Here is a 16,814-nt window from a genome sequence, read left to right on the forward strand (position 1 = left end):
AAAAGGGGCAACTAATCAGAAACAGCCACGACATCTGGTCTGGGGAAGATAAGGATGTTTAACTACAGGTTTGAAAAGTCCTGACCTTGATTGGGATTGGCTGGTGCTCAATAGAGGTTACAGAGCCACAGCAGGAATTCCCCTTTCTGGTTTTAAAAGGGACCTTCAAACTCTGCTCCGGGTCCATATTGTAAAGGTGGTGGCCCCAGCATGCTGGACTTCTATAGAATAAACGTCCTTTATTGCTTGCATGCTGCTCAAGCCTGGGGACATTCTTTCAGCATATGCCAGACTCTTAAGACCTTAACCACACAGAAAGATTCTACAACCCTTCACTCCTGTAGCCTTAAATCCAGAACCACAGCGAAACTGCCAAGTTCTGCCACATACTGGGGCTGGTGCCCAGGCCCCTCCTTGATTATATTTGCATAAGCTTTGACATGTTGATGCTTTTTAAACTAAATAAATCTCTTGGGTTTACTAATTTTCCAAACTGCAGGATTAGCTGTCTTACCCCAGGACACCATTCTCTTTATTCCATTTCTCCTTAGCCTTTCTTTAAGGTTCTCATCTCTTTGAGCCATACCTGCCTGCCTAGTGCCATGCTTTCCCCCAACCCCACCGTAATGATCATGGACTAACTCTTTGAAACTGAAAGCAAGCCCTCAATTAAATGCTTTCTTCTATAAGCTGCCTTGGCCATGACATCTCTTAACAACACTAGAATAGTAAAAGGCATAAAATTGGTACCAGGAACTGGGTTACTGCTGTGACAAGCTTGACCATGTTGGTGTTTGAAGGAATATGGAAGACCTTGGGACTTGGAACTAGAAAAGCATTTGAATGCTGTAGGCAGGGCTCTGAGGGCAAACTTGGAAGACAGTAGTGATGAGGGTGATTTGGATTATGGAGGCCCAGCAAGAGGTTTCAGAGAGGAGGAATGTTAGAGACCATTCCTGTGATATTTTGGCAACAACTCAGACTGCCTATTGCCTTTGTCCTAAGACTCTGCCGGAGGCTAAATTGAAAAGTTTTGGATTAATGTCATCGGCAGAGGAGATTTTAAGATAACCTAGGGCTGACTATGTGATGTGGTTATTAGTGATCATTCTTATGCAGATATACAATGAAAAAGGGAAAATGGGGCAAAAAGAGATATGAAATATACATTTTAAAGAGAAAAAGAGTGTTGGGAAATTTAAGATTGGACCCAAGTCTTATTCTCTAATGGTTCAATAGTGGCATTCCCATCTTGGTGGATTTGTTGTTTGAGGTAAGTAAGGTCTTACCACACAGCCCAGTCAAGCTGCTATGGGAAGCAACAAAGTGAAAAACAGTATTACAGCACGATGACTTTTTGCTTTAAAAAAATGAGAAAAATACCATGCCAGTGTCCTTTTGCTCATATATGAATTTAAAAAAGAAAAGAAAAGAAAATCACAAAATAACTAAAAGCAAGCATTTTATTTTGCAGTTGGGATATGCAAGGGGGAACAGGTTTTCTAAACAAAACTTTAGACATTATGGACGGTTTCAGGCCTTGATCATGGTGGTAATAGGAATGCTAATGTGATCAAACATAAGACAGGACAGGAATGTGGCTCAGGGGTACAGTAGAGTCTAGGACCAATATTCAACACCATATAAATATACAAATACGTCTATACAATGAAAATAGATACTATATTATTCAGGGTTCTCTAGAGGAACAGAGCCAATATAGTGTGTGTGTGTACATATTTGTATATTTGTATAGAAAGGGAATTTGTATTTATTTATTTATTTTTTATTTTTTAAAGACACAGGGGTTTTCTGTGTAGCCTTGGCTCTCCTGGACTTGATTTGAAGACTAGGTTGGTTCCCAACTCACAGAGCTGTACCTGCCTCTGCCTCCTCGAGTGCTAGGTGAAAGAGGGTTTATCAGAATGCTTTACAGGCTGTGGTCCAGCTAATCCAACAATGACTGTCTACCAATAGAAGGTCCAAGAATCCAGCAGTTGTTCAGTCCCTGAGGCTGACGTCTCAGCTGGACTATAGTATACAACAGAATCTTGAAAAAGTAGGCTATAATGCCAGTGAGGGAATGGACTTGGTATGGAGGGCAAGGGCAAGCAGGCAAAGGGTAGAAGCTTCCTTCTTCTGTGTCTTTTAGATAGGCCACCAGCAGAAGGCATGTCCTAGATCAGAGGTGGGTCTCTGAGTTTGAGGCCAACCTTGTCTACAGGGTTAGTTGCAGGACTATACATCAAAACCCTGTCTCCAAACAAACAAACCAGCAAAACAACAAAAACATCATCATCAACAACAAACAAACACCCCCTCTTAAAGAAAAGCAGAGCCCCTCACGGTGTATCCAGCCCTCAGGGTTTTAGTTAATTCCAGATATAATCAAGTTGACAACCAAGAACAGCCATCACATGTCCACACCAATATTATCTTTAAAAGATCACTAAAACTGCTAAAACTCAAAGGTTGAGACTTAGTCCCAAAATGGTACATTTACAGGGTTCCATGAAAGAAGGGAACTCAGAAATCTCCCTCCCCACCAGGGCATGTTTGGAGCCCCAAATCCATAGTCTGTATTTTCACAAGATGGGGGGGGGAGGGGGTTGTTTGCACATTAGCCTGGGAAGCTGTACTGAGCAGGCATGTCCGTGAAGCAGGGTCCAGTCCTCACTGGACACTGAGTCTGCAACAACCTTGACCTTGGAGTTCCCGTTGACCACAGCTGAAGGAGATGAATTTATTTTTAGAGTAGCTCAAAAGGGTTAAGATAGTAACAAAATAATAATAATAATTAAAAATAAAAATAAGAAAATGAAAAACTCATATGCAACAGCTGAACTCTGGATTTCAACAACAATAAATAAGAGACAGGGAGAAAATACGGACTTCCAGGAAATTGATGACTACGTTTTCAACAGCTTCTAGTAGAGCTGAGGGATATAATACAAAATGAAATGCCTATATTTAGTGTGCAGTTCCTCATCCGGGACTAGTGTATACATCATCTCTTCCTTACAATCAAGGTAAAGGATGTTTCCATCACCCAAAATGTTCACTTTGCTGTTCATGATAGAACCCTGACACACCTGCAACCGAGACAACTGATGACCTACTTTCCTGTGCCAGACTGAATTTGCCTTTTAATGCTTTCATGTGAACAATGGCACATTGCCTAGATTCTGTTGAGCAAGGCTCATTTTCTTCAACCTAGTTTTTGAGGCTCCTACATGCATCTACACGCTGCTGTAGCAGGACTCCATTGTGCGGAGCCTGTTTGCTCTGCTCCCTACTGATTGGTATCTCTACCAAGTCTGGCTCTGTCACAGACAGGGCTCTGCTGAGCATGTATTCATATCCCTAGGGAGAGAAGCTAGGAGTGGAATGGCTAGGCAGTCAGTGTGTGCTTAACTTAATAACAACTGTTTCTCAATGTGATTGTAAAACTGTATGTTCTTGTCAAGAATATATGTGGCTCCGTTCTTCCGCTTCCTCACCTTCATTAATAAGGTCCGGTTTTTGTTTACAAATTCAGCACCGTCTGTCCTAAGACTTGCTGGCAGCTCATCTTTATGGAGATCTCAGTGCCTGAACATGTTTCGTGGTTCTACCTTCTCCAGGGCTTGGAAGAGCTATCAAGCTAGAGTCTTTGTGTCACAGCTGACGTACCTTGCAATTATGCAATCAGTCTACTGTTTCTAGATCTTATCAATGGAGCCTGCCTCAGAATTCTTGGAAGGATGTTGAGCTGTGGAAAGAGCTCGTGGTAGAAGCAGCTCTGGCGCTCTTCCCAGCTGGCCTACTCATCCATGGCTGCCTCGTGGGCTTTCAGTTTCTGGGTGAGGAGTTGTTACCATTGCTGGAGGCAGAAGCTAGGGCATCCTGTGAGCATGCCACTGTTACAGAGCACACCTAGAGCTTCCCGGGAAGGTCTGGAGGTCAGACATGTTGACTTCTTCTGACTCTGGATGGCTCTTCTTTGCTGTCCTTGGTTCTTGCTGGTAGCCTAGCAGTGCCTGCTGCTCTCAAGGAACTGCCAGCCTCCTCCTAGCTGCTAAGCACCCAATGTCTGAGCCCACTGTAAACCCCAAAATTGTGAACTGTAAAATACTGTTTCTTGTTTGGTGTGGTTGAGCCCTAGCACACACCTTTAATCTAAGAACTTTCTGTTTATTGTAAATAGGTGATTATGCTGTGGAGCACCCAGCCCTAGCACACATCTTTAATCCAAGAGTTTTCTGTACACAGGATTTAATAGTTAACCCTAGGTCAAGAGGCAGAGCAAAAAGTCAGCTGACTGGAATTAAAGAGTTAGGAGGGACTTTGAGTTGAAGATATTTAAAACATCGTGGAAAGGGTTTTTTTGGCTTTAGCTCTTTGACTTAGGCTTAGGTTTTAGCTCTCCGGCTTCTGGGGCGTTTTGGGCTTTGAGCTAGCAAGCCTCTGGCCTTGGCTTTTTTGGCCTTTTCCTCCTGGGTTGTCAGCTGAGCTAGTAAGCCTTTTGGGTTTTTTCCATCCAGAACTGAGCTGAAAAGGAAGGTCAGCTGAGTGCTTTCTCTGCCTCTCTGAGCTAGTATGTTAGTATGTTTTCACCCCAGCATCTGGCTCCCGAGTCTATATTGGTAAAATAGAATGGTTGGGATTTTCGTTTGTTTTTTTTTTAAAAAACAACAGATAAGAAATGTTGGCAACCTGCCTCTGCAAGGAAACACTGAAGCCCTAGACTGGGAGCTGGGGATAGGGAGCCTAGGTTGACCTGCTTGGGATGCAGTGCTGCCAAGCTGAGCTGGAAAGATAGATAGATAGATAGATAGATAGATAGATAGATAGATAGATAGATAGATAGATACCTATTCAGATGCTACAGGCGCTTCTCTCCTTGCCAAAATCCAGATTCTCTGGAGTAAATATTTCTTCACGTACTGTATGTCCCTGGGCGATCTCTAGAGCAGTGGTTCTCAACTTGTGGATCACACCCATATATCATCTATTGAAAGGGTTAGACTAACTTTGTAACCTGTATGTCTTCTAAAGCCTATAGTTTTGAGTTTTAGGTCTAGGTTAAGCTAAAGCCTCTTAGTACCTTTCCAGAGAACAGAGAAATGTGACCCTATCTGTGAGGACAGATAGAAAAAAAAACAGAGCAAGCAATGACCTTCACTCAGCAAAAAGAATGACCAGACCCTTGTCTTCGAGATGTTTCTTAGCAACCAACCCAGACGGCCTCAATCCTTCTTCTGAGTAGCTCCTGACCTCCAGCCAAAAGTCCGAAGCCCTGATCTTCAAGGATGAGCTCACCACCCCCACCTTTAATTGTAGCTGCATCCACACTTGGCAGGACTGGCCAAGCTTGAGCACCTAAGACTAACCATTTATCTTTGTAGCTTCCTCATCCAATCTTAAATTGCCAAGACTGCAACTTCAAATTTCCCACACTTTTTCTTTTAAAAACCTAAGGTCTTTGTCTCTCGGGGCCACTCTTTGCTGACCGGCAGGGGTGACCCCATTGTGCAATGGTTAAATTAAACCTCTTGCTTTTGCATTGAGTCGTGGTCTGTGGGAGTTTCTGGGAAGGGCGCCATCTTGAACTCCTGAGCTGTGAGACCCCAAGTCTTACACTATTTACATAATGCTCCGTAACAATAACAAAATTAAAGTTATGAAATAGCAACAAAAATAATTTTATGGTTGGGGGGGGTCACCACAACATGAGGAACTAAATTAAAGGGTCGAGGCATTAGGGAGGTTGAAAACCACTGCTCTAGAGGCAGTGGGTGGTCATTTTAATAGTTTTATACAAGTTTGCCCAGTTATGGTCACCCCTGCAGGATAGGTACACAGAGCTAGGCACATCTCCACTTTGGAAACCAGAATACCTGAAGCTGGATCTTACTGTGGCTGTGTTTTACAGGCCCCTGAGAGGTAAGGAGGGGAACTTCTTTTGTCCCCATCACCCTGGGCATTTGCACTACACCATGCCAGTTTGCCCTCTGACCACTTCCTGCTACATTTCTTGGGTCTTTCCTATTCTGAATAGCAAAGAGGCAGCCCTGCAGGCCCTTCCTCAGGTTTTCAAATCACCTGGATTCTGGCTAGGGTTGGCTAACAGGGAACCCAAGAGGTTAGAGGGAAGGGAGAAGCCATGGATTTCTCTGCCTCAAGCCTCATCTACTGACGTATGAGGGTCAGTTCCATCCAGCCTGACTCCGTGGCTCTGCTTTCACTGGCGCTAAGATCACTGAGGGCCAGGGTCCTCCTTGTCTCCCTGTCTCCTGTCATCTGAGTGAGCTGAGGGTTGTCATAGATTCCTTCAGGTGCCAGTATTTGGAGCAGCATCTGATTTTCTAGACAGAGCATATCCACTGTACCATTATCAGTTCTTCTCCCGAGATGGTCTGATTTTGTTCATTTTATCCCATGTTGGTGAAGATCACCAAGTAGAGTAGAAACCACAGATTGCTGCAAGTCAGCAGTTGGGAATCTTGGCATATTCCAAGTCAGTCATTGAAGCCTTTTCTGGCTGCCTTCTAAAACTGATACTCTTGGGTGACATAAAGAATGTGTGATACCTCAAGTCTAATGTAAGAAAAAATTTCTTGTGAATATAGAATATGATGCCAGAATTTGTCATTGCCTGACAGTTGCTCAACTTTGTAACAGAAGTAAGTCATCAACCAACATTTCTCGAAAGAACTTGTTTTGAAATTAATGACCACTTTTGCATCAAAAAAGAAAACCTAAGATGACAGAAAGACAACTAGACATGGTACATCTGCTAATAAAAAAACCACACACTTCACATAGCTCACCACATGTATACATAGAGAGAACCACCACTGGTTGCATCCCTTGAATAGACTCCCACAGTGTAGAACTAGGAAGGAAAAGGACCAAGACAAGGCAGCCTTAGGAACTCCATTCTACAATGATCGGAGGCCTTAACAAAGAAGCAACCCATGAACTAAAGGGTGAATACCAACCAACTGCAGTGGGTTGACCTGTTAAAGATTCTGTTTCATAGTTTAAAAAAGAATCAATATGGCAAAGGTTGATTCCAGTATCAACTGGATATGTAGATGCATCAGAATGTTGATGTTAAAATATTGTGTTGAAGTGTTTATATGAGTTTTGTTGTTGTTGTTGGGTTTGAGGGTTTTTGTTTTGTTTGTTTGTTTTGTTGGTTGTTCTTCTTTTCTTTTCTTTCTTTCTTTTTTTTTCTTTCTTTTGAGACATGGTGTTTCTGTGTAGCCCTGGCTGTCCTGGAAATCACTCTATAGACCAGGCTAGCCTCAAACTCATAGAGATCCACCTGTCTCTGCCTCCCAAGCACTGGGATTAAAGGTGTATGACACCACTATCTTAGTCCTTATTTTTTAAGAGATAAGTGCCAGATTAAAATTACCCTGAACCAACACAGCTAAATCAAGGGATATTCAATTAACATACCTTTATTCCATGACACTGGTAAAAACACAGTTTTGGAGGCATTACTATGAACTAATTTCCAAATGTTAATCCAAATGCTATGTTCCCTTGTTAAATAAAACTGTTTTTGCAAAACACCCTTGACAGAGATGCATTGTATGTATGCATGTATGCATGTATGGAGGGAGCAGCATCACTGCTTCTGTGTCCTAAGTACCAGTATTACAGGAATGCACCAGTACTTCCTACCACTCTAGCAGTTTCCAAGCACTTCCCGGAGGTATTTCTTTCTGTGGATTCTTCTGGAGACCTCACCAAAAAACATCTCTGTTTTTGTTATTTCAGAACCCTCTCAACTAAACTCCGTTTCCTTCGTCAGCTGCGTGAGAGTTCAGCACACCCCAGAGAGCCTGCCTGCCTGGCTAGCATCCACTAGTCCACTGCTGGGCTACCCAGGTGTCTGAGCTTAGGGCTCTTGCTGTACACTGCCCATCTGAGAGCAGCTGCCCATGCTTTATTTTGGCATACCTGAGCCACAGGACCTGGAGCCGGCACCATGGTTTTGTGTGTCCTCCCAGACAGCACAGATCACCCCTCATACCCTGGAGTCAGAGTTGTGTTCTCACGTGGTACGCTGCCTGCAAGGTCTGCAGAGAGCCTAGTGGATGCAGCATTTCTTATCATCACCCATGCTGGCTGAGGCAGCCACCCACATTCTTGTAAATAACCTTTAACTACATTCCTATAAGGAACCCCAACAAACATACTAGTTTACCAAGACATGTGGAGTTGCTTCTTTGCTCTGTCATTGATGTTCTGTTTGAGGTGATCCCCAGGAAAACTCACACAATAGATTGGCAACTTTTTAAATGATAATTTAAAAAATGATTCAACTATAAGACGATTCAGCTAAAAAAATGATTCAAGCTAATAACGGCATTGAGAAGTGCTGGCCTATGGGAAGCTTTAGTAATAATATTTGTAGAGGGCATTTCTATAAACATTCCTTTTTTGCGACATCCAGACTGAATCTCAATACTTTTTGCTCTGTATTTCTGGAAATAGCATCCAATAAGTAATTATTGCCCAATAAATAGCTTCTCTTACTTCTTTTAAAATGTATCACTGGGGGCTGGAGAGATGGCTCCTGGAATAGCTCTCTGGGAGGCAGAGACAGGAGGGTCCCTGGAGCCACTGCTGAAACAGGCTAGCCTTATCAGCAAGCTCAAGGTGCAGAGAGAGACCCTGCCTCAAAAAATATGGTGGGCAACAACTGAAGAAGACACCTGAGGCACACACATGCAACTAAAACTAATAACAGCATTGAGAAGTGCTGGCCTATGGGAAGCTTTAGTAATAATATTTGTAGAGGGCATTTCCTATAAACATTCCTTTTTGCTTCAACCAAACTGATTTGCAATAATTTTTGCTCTGTATTTCTGGAAATAGCATCCAATAAGTAATTATTCCTCAATAAATAGCTTACTTCTTTTAAAATGTATCACTGGGCCTGGAGAGATGGCTCATCAGCTAAGAGCACTGGCTGCTCTTCCAGAGGACCTGGCTCTATTTCCCAGCACCCATCTGGTGGCTCACCATCCATCACTCCATTCCAAGGAGTTCTGATGCCTCTTTGGGCACCGCATGCATGTGGTACACAGACATACATTCAGGCAAACACTCATACACATAAAATAAAAATAAATAAACTCTCTATTTTTTATAACTTAGCACTGCCTTAGAAAATTAGCATACATGAATTTTCCATTAAGACACTTCCAAAATTGTATCTTCCAAAATTGTCTGCAACTAGAGAAGCCTTAGTGTTGTTTCGGAAACACCACCTTGCCTGTTTGTCCTTGCTTCTCTAGCCTCCTTCAGGGCAGCTGCTCCTGCGCGGTGCTGAGGGGATCACGTGCATTTACTGCTCACATCTTACATTCCACGAGCTCTCAAGTCTCAGCATCTATGTACCAGACTGCCTCCTCCTGCCCCAGCTTCTTCTGCTGCACAGCCTTCCCGGGATGCTGGGCCTCTATGGTTGGAGAGATGCCCCTCAGCTGAGCTGCTTACTGTGAAGAGCTGCATGAAAGATGGTTTGTCCTCAAGCTGAGCAGCTTGGACAGCTTACATCTTCATTTCGAATCTACTACGCTAGTGCCATACTACAGCAAGAGCCTCTGCAAGAGTGATTATCCCCAGAAAGCCGAGGAGCCAATCATGCCTTCTGGAATTCAGTATTGGCAGAAAACAGCAGAGTAAAAGAGGAAAGCATAAGACAACTTAAAAAGAAATTTTGGTGGGGGTGGGAGGTTAGTAAGACTTAACGCTTTTTGGAAGCATCTGTTTACAAATACCAAGAGAGCTGACTTGTCAGAATCAAATGAGAAATTTTTGCAAGATTGCTGTGTTGAAAACCATTATACAAAGCGTTCTGGTATTTTCACATACTATCAAGTGAGAAATGAAAAATAGAAATACATGAATAGAAAAATAACATTTAGGGCTGGAGAGATGGTTCAAAGGTTAAGAGCACTGGCTGTTCTTCCAGAGATCCTGAGTTCAATTTCCAGTAACCGCATGGTGGCTCATGACCATCTCTAATGAGATCTGGTGCCCTCTTCTGGCATGCAGGCAGAATACTGTATACATAATAAGTAAATAATCTTTAAAACCATTTATAAAACTTTAAAATAGATCTAGAAATAAATCTAACAAAGAAGTGTAATATCAACAGTTTAGCTGATGCGGAATAATTCATGATGCAACACATACAAACTTCCTCTAAGCAGCACACCCAGGCATTATCATTATTTTACTTTTTAATGTATATATGTATTTTTCTGCGTATATATGCTATTTACACATGCTAATTTTCAAAGCAGTGAAAATGCTTTAATTTGGAGATTTTATTTATAGTTTGTATGCATGAGTGTTTGCCTGAAAGTATGTCCATGCAGGGTCCAAGGAGACATCAGATCCCCTGGGACTGGAGTTGTCACTACAGTGACCTACCATGTGGGTGCTGGGAAATGAACCAGGTCCTCTGGAAGAGTAACCAGTGCTTTCAACTGCTGAGCCATCTCTCCAATCCTTAGTGATACATTTTAAAGAAGAAGAAAAAAAAAGTGCAACGGCTGTGTGGCTGGTGCCTGCAAAGGTTAGAAGAAAGTATGAAGCTACGCAGTCCGGGGATCCATTCACCCTCCTTCGCCTGACTCTGTGAAGGCTGGCAGCAGTTGGGTAGGCTCTGAATCTCACCCCCTTTGGTTGTAGAATGAATGTCTTACAATGGAAAGGAGAGATAAGAAGCCAAAAGCATCCAAGCCAGCCTCATAGCCAGCTTGTAAAGCAGGGTGTTCTTTGAAGGGAAGAACTTGGACACAGACAGTTATTAGAATTTTTCTAATGGCGAGAAGCAGGTAACGGAAAATTCTTCAGAAGAATGAACTCCCTGCAAAAGAGATCATGGGGGATTTCAAGGCTGAGAATTCTTGTGAAAACAAGTGGCACTGGTGGTTAGCAGCTACCAGGAGGCTGGCAGCACCTTGAAAGCAACAGGATAAACCATGTACTGCTGGCTTACCAGAGAGAACAAGGGAAACAACAGCAAAGAAGAGTTCCCAGGGGCCAGAAATAACCTCCACGTCCTTCGGCAGAACCTGCTCCTGGAACTCCATGTAGCCCAGTGATAGCAGCATGTACTGGGAAGGCCCTGGGTTCCACCACCAGCAAAAACCACACCATCAAAGCTGAAGGCATTCTGTGGCGGATGTGGCTGGTTGTTCCAGCATAAAGGGCTTGAGAGTGGGTTCTGTCTGAGTTGTTCACACACTCCCTACCTTTCAGGAAGTCTGCCATTGAGTCACAGACAAGATCCAAGAACAATAAAAAAGATCACGTTGTCTCAGTCACACTTGCTGTTGTTTTGAGATGACAGCCTGGTAGGTTCCCCAAGCCCTGGAGCAACTGAAGACAGTGGGAAAGAACCAAGACAGCCACAGACAACACCTCAAGGAGGCAGAGATTTAACCAGAAGATGACAACTACCAGCATCAAGCATTCAACCAAATGATGCTGAGTTCTTGATGACTTCTTTTGAAGGAAAAGAAAAACCTCAAAGCATGGTTAGTTGAGAATGCCAAGGAATAGCTCAGATACACTTTTTTTTAATGTGTTGTTTGTTTTGCCCGCATGTATGTTTGTGCACCACTTATGTGCATTGTACCCACAGAGGTCAGAAGAAGCTACTGGATTTCTTGTAATTGGAGATACAGACAGTTGTGAGCCACCACATGGGTGCTGGGATCAAACCTGTGTCTTCTAGAAGAACAACCAGTGCTCTTAATGGCTGAGCCATCTCTCCAGTCCAGGCTCACACATTTTTTTTTTTTTTTTTTTTTTTTTGTACAAGACACTCTCAAAGCAATTTTATTATTTGGACAAAGGGTCACTGAAACACTTAAGATTATTTTTAGTAATACTAAGTACAGTCAATAAAAGTGACACCAAATGTCACATGCTTAAGATGATGTGCTTTGGAGGCAGAGTGCCTCAGTACAAATTCTTCCCCTGTGCCTTGTCAACTGTGGAACTTTGCTCATATCCACTCTTTCTCTATTTTAGTTTCTTCATTAAGAAGTGAAGACATTACTGGCTCTCGGCCCTTTGGGTTGTAAGAAGAATTAACTGTATAATGTGGGTGACTAGGAAAAGTTAGTTTGGAGACACGTTCTGGTGGGCTGGGATAGAAGCAATCTTGGTGTATTTGCTTAGCATGCAGGAAGCCCAGGGACCAGGGTCTAGTGTGGCATTAAACAAGGCACATGTGTAATCCCACAACCCAGAGGTGGAGGCAGAAGAATACAATAACAAACATCTATATGTTGGTATCCCAAGAATATTATGCTTAATATATGAAACTCAATCAAAAATTTTGATGCTATATGACTTTTCCTGGGGAGATATAAACAAACATCTCTTTCCAACAAGATATAGCAGTAATGAAAGACTAAGAAAACAATTCCATCCAAGCTTAGTTCACTGAACCAGTAGCTATATTGGGGTTACTAGCAGGAGCATGGATGGATCAACATCAGCTACACCCCAGCATGGGTGATGACTTGTGAAAATTGGATCCTTGTAGCTCCCTGCACAATTTACAAATATCTTAGTACATCAGAAAGTCTTCTCTCCAGAGCAGTTGAAATTGCTAAACAAACTTGTAGTGGGGTCTTGTAAATCCTGTATGTTTTAGGAACCTCCTGAGACTTGAGTTATTTCCTAAGCTTTAAAGGTTCTGTTGACTTTCTGAGTCTTAATGAGCTTCCCTGTATGGAGAAATGTTTCAGAGGAAATAGTTTCACAACCTTCTCTCCCTTATCCTGTCTCTTATACTCTTTGCAATACCTTTCTTCCATGATTTTTCCTGAGTTGGAAGAAATGATAAAGATGTGTGATCATTTTATTCTATCCATGGCTAAATATTCAGCCACTGTGCCAGTTGTGGTCATTTATTTTTAAGAGCTTGACCAGTAATAGTTAAGCGTACAGTCTCTTTTTTTCCTCCTTTCCTTTTCCCTAGTTGCTTGCTACCATCAGTAGCAGCCCTTGTCAGGAACCATCAGCTCTGGCCCCACCAGGAGCCACCAGCTCTGGTCCTCAGAACTGCCACAATCAGTGCTGGCCTACACTTGACACCATCAGTTGGAGCCCCCATTGGTAACAATCAGGTCTGTCCTGGAAAATCAAGCTTTTTACCCTTAGAAAAAAATCTGCCAAGTGATCAGTCGCTGACTCTACGCATACCTCCCCAGGTTACCTACTCTAACTTTTCGAATCTGGTCCTCAGCAGTAGTGTGTGTGCTTGGCATGTATAAGGCTCTGGGTTCGTTTTCTGTCTGGGAGAGAGTGATGGAGAGAGCATGAATGTTGATTGTTACTGTATTAAAAGGGAGGCTTCTCCATTCAACTCATTCATTCAATGCAGGGTAAACACAGGCAGTTTACCCTGCATATTGAGACAGAGTGGTGGGATGCCAATATATTGAAAACAGTACAGCTTTTTCCAAACAGAGGTCAAGAATTAAGAAAACATATAAAGTACTGAACTTTTAACTCAGGTCAGTTTTACCAAGCTTGTTGTAAGTGTGCTTAAGGCCCAGAGCAGTGTGCTTAGGTGGATCTTAGCCAGGAACGCTGAAAGCTAGATTCATTTACTGTATTGTATCTTCCTGCTGACTAAAACTCCCAGAGCCAGATTGAGCTAGAAATGGAATTATTTCTCTTGATTGATGTTTTACTACACAGAGAAAAAAAATACCATTCAGTCTTCAAAGTTAATAAATATTCAATTTGCCAGGCAATGATGGCGCATGCTTTCAATCCCAGCACTCAGGAGGCAGAGACAGACGAATCTCTGGGAGTTCGAGGGCAGCCTGGTCTACAGAGTGTGTTTCAGGACAGATAGGGCTACACAGAGAAACTCTGTCTCCAAGAAACCTAAAAAATAAAAAATAAAGACACATTTTAGATGTACATTTTGACCAAGTTTAGTTTTATCACATCTATAACTGTTTGTATAAAACAAATGTCTAATACAGATTACTTCTCAAAGACATGTAGGCAGTAAAAATAGTTATATTTGATTTTAAAAAAAGGAAAGTTTAAAATGCCTGAGTCTGAAAGTCATGTTAGTTTATCTCCACTCTCTGATTTGAAAGAGTGTGTTCTAATTGCAGCTGTTCTAAATTCCCTGCCTCCCTGTTTAGATGAGACATATCTGGTGAGTGTCTAACCACGCAAAGTGCCACCCATAACACTCTCTATTTCACTCTCCTGGATCCAGAGTCTCTGGGTCCCATGGCCTGTGCTTTCAAAGAAGCATAGTGGCCAGCCACTCCAGACTTTTAGAAATTTTCCTTCTCTAGAATTAAAATTCAGAATTACAAGTTCTGACATACCACCTAATGGTACATATCACTTCAAAATATGGGATCAAGTTGGATTTTAAAATTTTATATTGAATGATTATACCTAAAATATATCAAGAAGCCTGTGTTTCAATTTAAAAGAAGAAAACTGAGTTTCTGCTGTTATCACTTATCTGTTTCAAATACATAATAAATAAATCTTTAAAAAATTCACTTCAAAATAAAAAAAATAAAGCACAGTGTACATCAAGTATCTGACAGCCTAATTTTACTGAAGTTCACTCTCTTGGATTCTTACATTTCGTTGGTGGTTACAATTAGAATTCAGAAGTGTCAGAAGATGTGTACAATGGATTGTTTGATAAAATAACTCAATTAAAATTAAATTCATTTGTAAAGTGAACATCAGTCCATCACGTTGAGCTGATGGGCTCTGTTATGATACGTTTATTCTTTATTTCATCCTTTGAGAATTTTATGCATATTTTGACAATATCAATCCCCAACTCTTAGCAGGCCCAGACACTGCCAAATTCTCCTTCCAAGTGACCCTGCCAAATTCTCCTTCCAATTTTATGTCCTCTTTTCATATCCCACTGAGTCTAATCAACCCTCTCCTTGTTTTCATGGGTGTAGTGTCCTTAACAAAGCATGGGAAATTAACAGGGATCACTTCCCTGAAAAAAACTGACTTTCCATACCCCAGCACCCTTTAAGGGCCAAAGTGCCTCAGCTAGGGGAACTTTAACCAGCTCTGCCTGATTTTTAACTGAATCTATCGAGAAGACACAATTTTGCAGTAGTCTTTCACCTGCCCTCGGGATCCTATAATCTTCCCGCCCCTTTAGGAAATAAAGATGAGGTGACCTGCAAAAATGATCTGCAAAATGAATGGACATCAATGTGTAATCTATACTCCTCCTCCTCAGGCAGGGACCTTGTCTCTCTATGGAAAACAGAGCTATGTACCTGCAATGTGGCTTTATAAATGTGCTTTATAAAATAATGCATAGTGAAATATTGAGCAATGATATTGAACAACTATGAATTATGTCTGCAACTTTCAGCAAGGAGAACAAATGGTTTTAGTTCATTTTGTAGAGAGCATCGCAGAGGATAATTTTGTTGCAAAAATGTTAAACTCATAAAGTGTCTGGAGATTCATTTGACTATTTCAGCTTTTTGATAGACTTTACATTATCATAATACAAGACTTTTGTAAATGAAGCACATAGTTGTGTGAACACAACCTTGAGTTTATGTGATGTGATGCCTCCAATTCCTTAATGTTGCTCTACTATGAACAGAGTTCAGCTTTTGTTTTTCCCCTCTGTGAAGCACTGAATTATTGTTATCATCATTATTGGTTTTTTGAGCTAGGGTCTCACTATGTAGCCCTGACAGTTCTCGAACTTGCTATGTAGGCCAGGCTCGCCTTGAACTCAAAGATTCATCTGACTCTGCTTCCAAAGTTCTGATATTGAAGGTGTATGCTGGCCTTGTTATTATTTTTTATAAGACTCTAGTTGGAAAAAATAAGGGTAGTAACACTTTGAAGATAATTACTTTTCTAACAGAAGCCATATATATATATGCTTTCCTATGTTGTCCCTCTGTCTGTGTCAGACACTCACCGTCATCTAAGTATATATATATATAAGTATGTGTAATTTCTACAGACGACCCTGTACTAAAAACTTAGTTCTGACATCAGTTTATTTAACAGCCATGGTACCTCAGCAACTATTCATGTCCCTCTTTCATCCATGCCATCTTCTTTTTCCTGAGACAATATTACAACTAGCCTTAAACCTCACAAGGATAGCCTTTTCTGAGCTTTCTGTGATATGTATAGTGGAGTTCCTTGCTTCTGAATAGCTACCTGCTACTCATGGCATAGCCAATTACAGTAGTTAAAGTTTATGTATGCACTGCATTGTTAGTATAAATACAATAACAAAATGGATATTTTATCTATTTGTTTATGACACAGTAAATACAACAATAACACATAGTGGGCAAATACTTTATCACTGAGCTGTATCCCAACCCTTATGACATAATTATTGAATGGCTAAATACCCATTTAAAATGTGCTAATACCCATTTAAAATGAACAATTTATTGGTTTTTTAAAGTATATTTAGAGTGCTTTGCAATCATCCCAATAGTTAATTATGGGGCACAAAAATTTTAATATACCTTTTTTGTTTTGTTTTGGTTTGTTTTGGAGACAGGGTCTCAGTCTGTACCTTGCTGTCCTGAAGCTCACTAAGTAGACCAGGCTGGCCTCTAACTCAGAGATCCACCTGCCTCTGCCTCCTGTTTGTTGAGATTAATGGCATGTGCCACCATGCCCAACTAATATCCCAATTTTTAAAGTATGTTTTTTATTTACTTTTGAGATTTGTTATTCACGAAACAATTTCTAAGTATATATATTTTCCAGCTGTT

General features: G+C 41.5%; 1 protein-coding gene across 1 annotated transcript in view; it reads right to left on the reverse strand.

The window, feature by feature from the left end:
• Positions 1–7,435: 7,435 nt before the first annotated feature.
• Nvl (nuclear VCP like) overlaps positions 7,436–16,814 on the reverse strand; it is a 77,200-nt gene continuing 67,821 nt past the window's right edge. Inside the window, exon 24 of the transcript XR_009584664.1 lies at positions 7,436–13,929. The gene's annotated coding sequence lies outside the window, so the exon portion shown is untranslated. The remainder of the gene's footprint in view (positions 13,930–16,814) is intronic.

The sequence above is a fragment of the Meriones unguiculatus genome, chromosome 11 (assembly GCF_030254825.1).
Source record: "Meriones unguiculatus strain TT.TT164.6M chromosome 11, Bangor_MerUng_6.1, whole genome shotgun sequence".
Taxonomy (NCBI): domain Eukaryota; kingdom Metazoa; phylum Chordata; class Mammalia; order Rodentia; family Muridae; genus Meriones; species Meriones unguiculatus.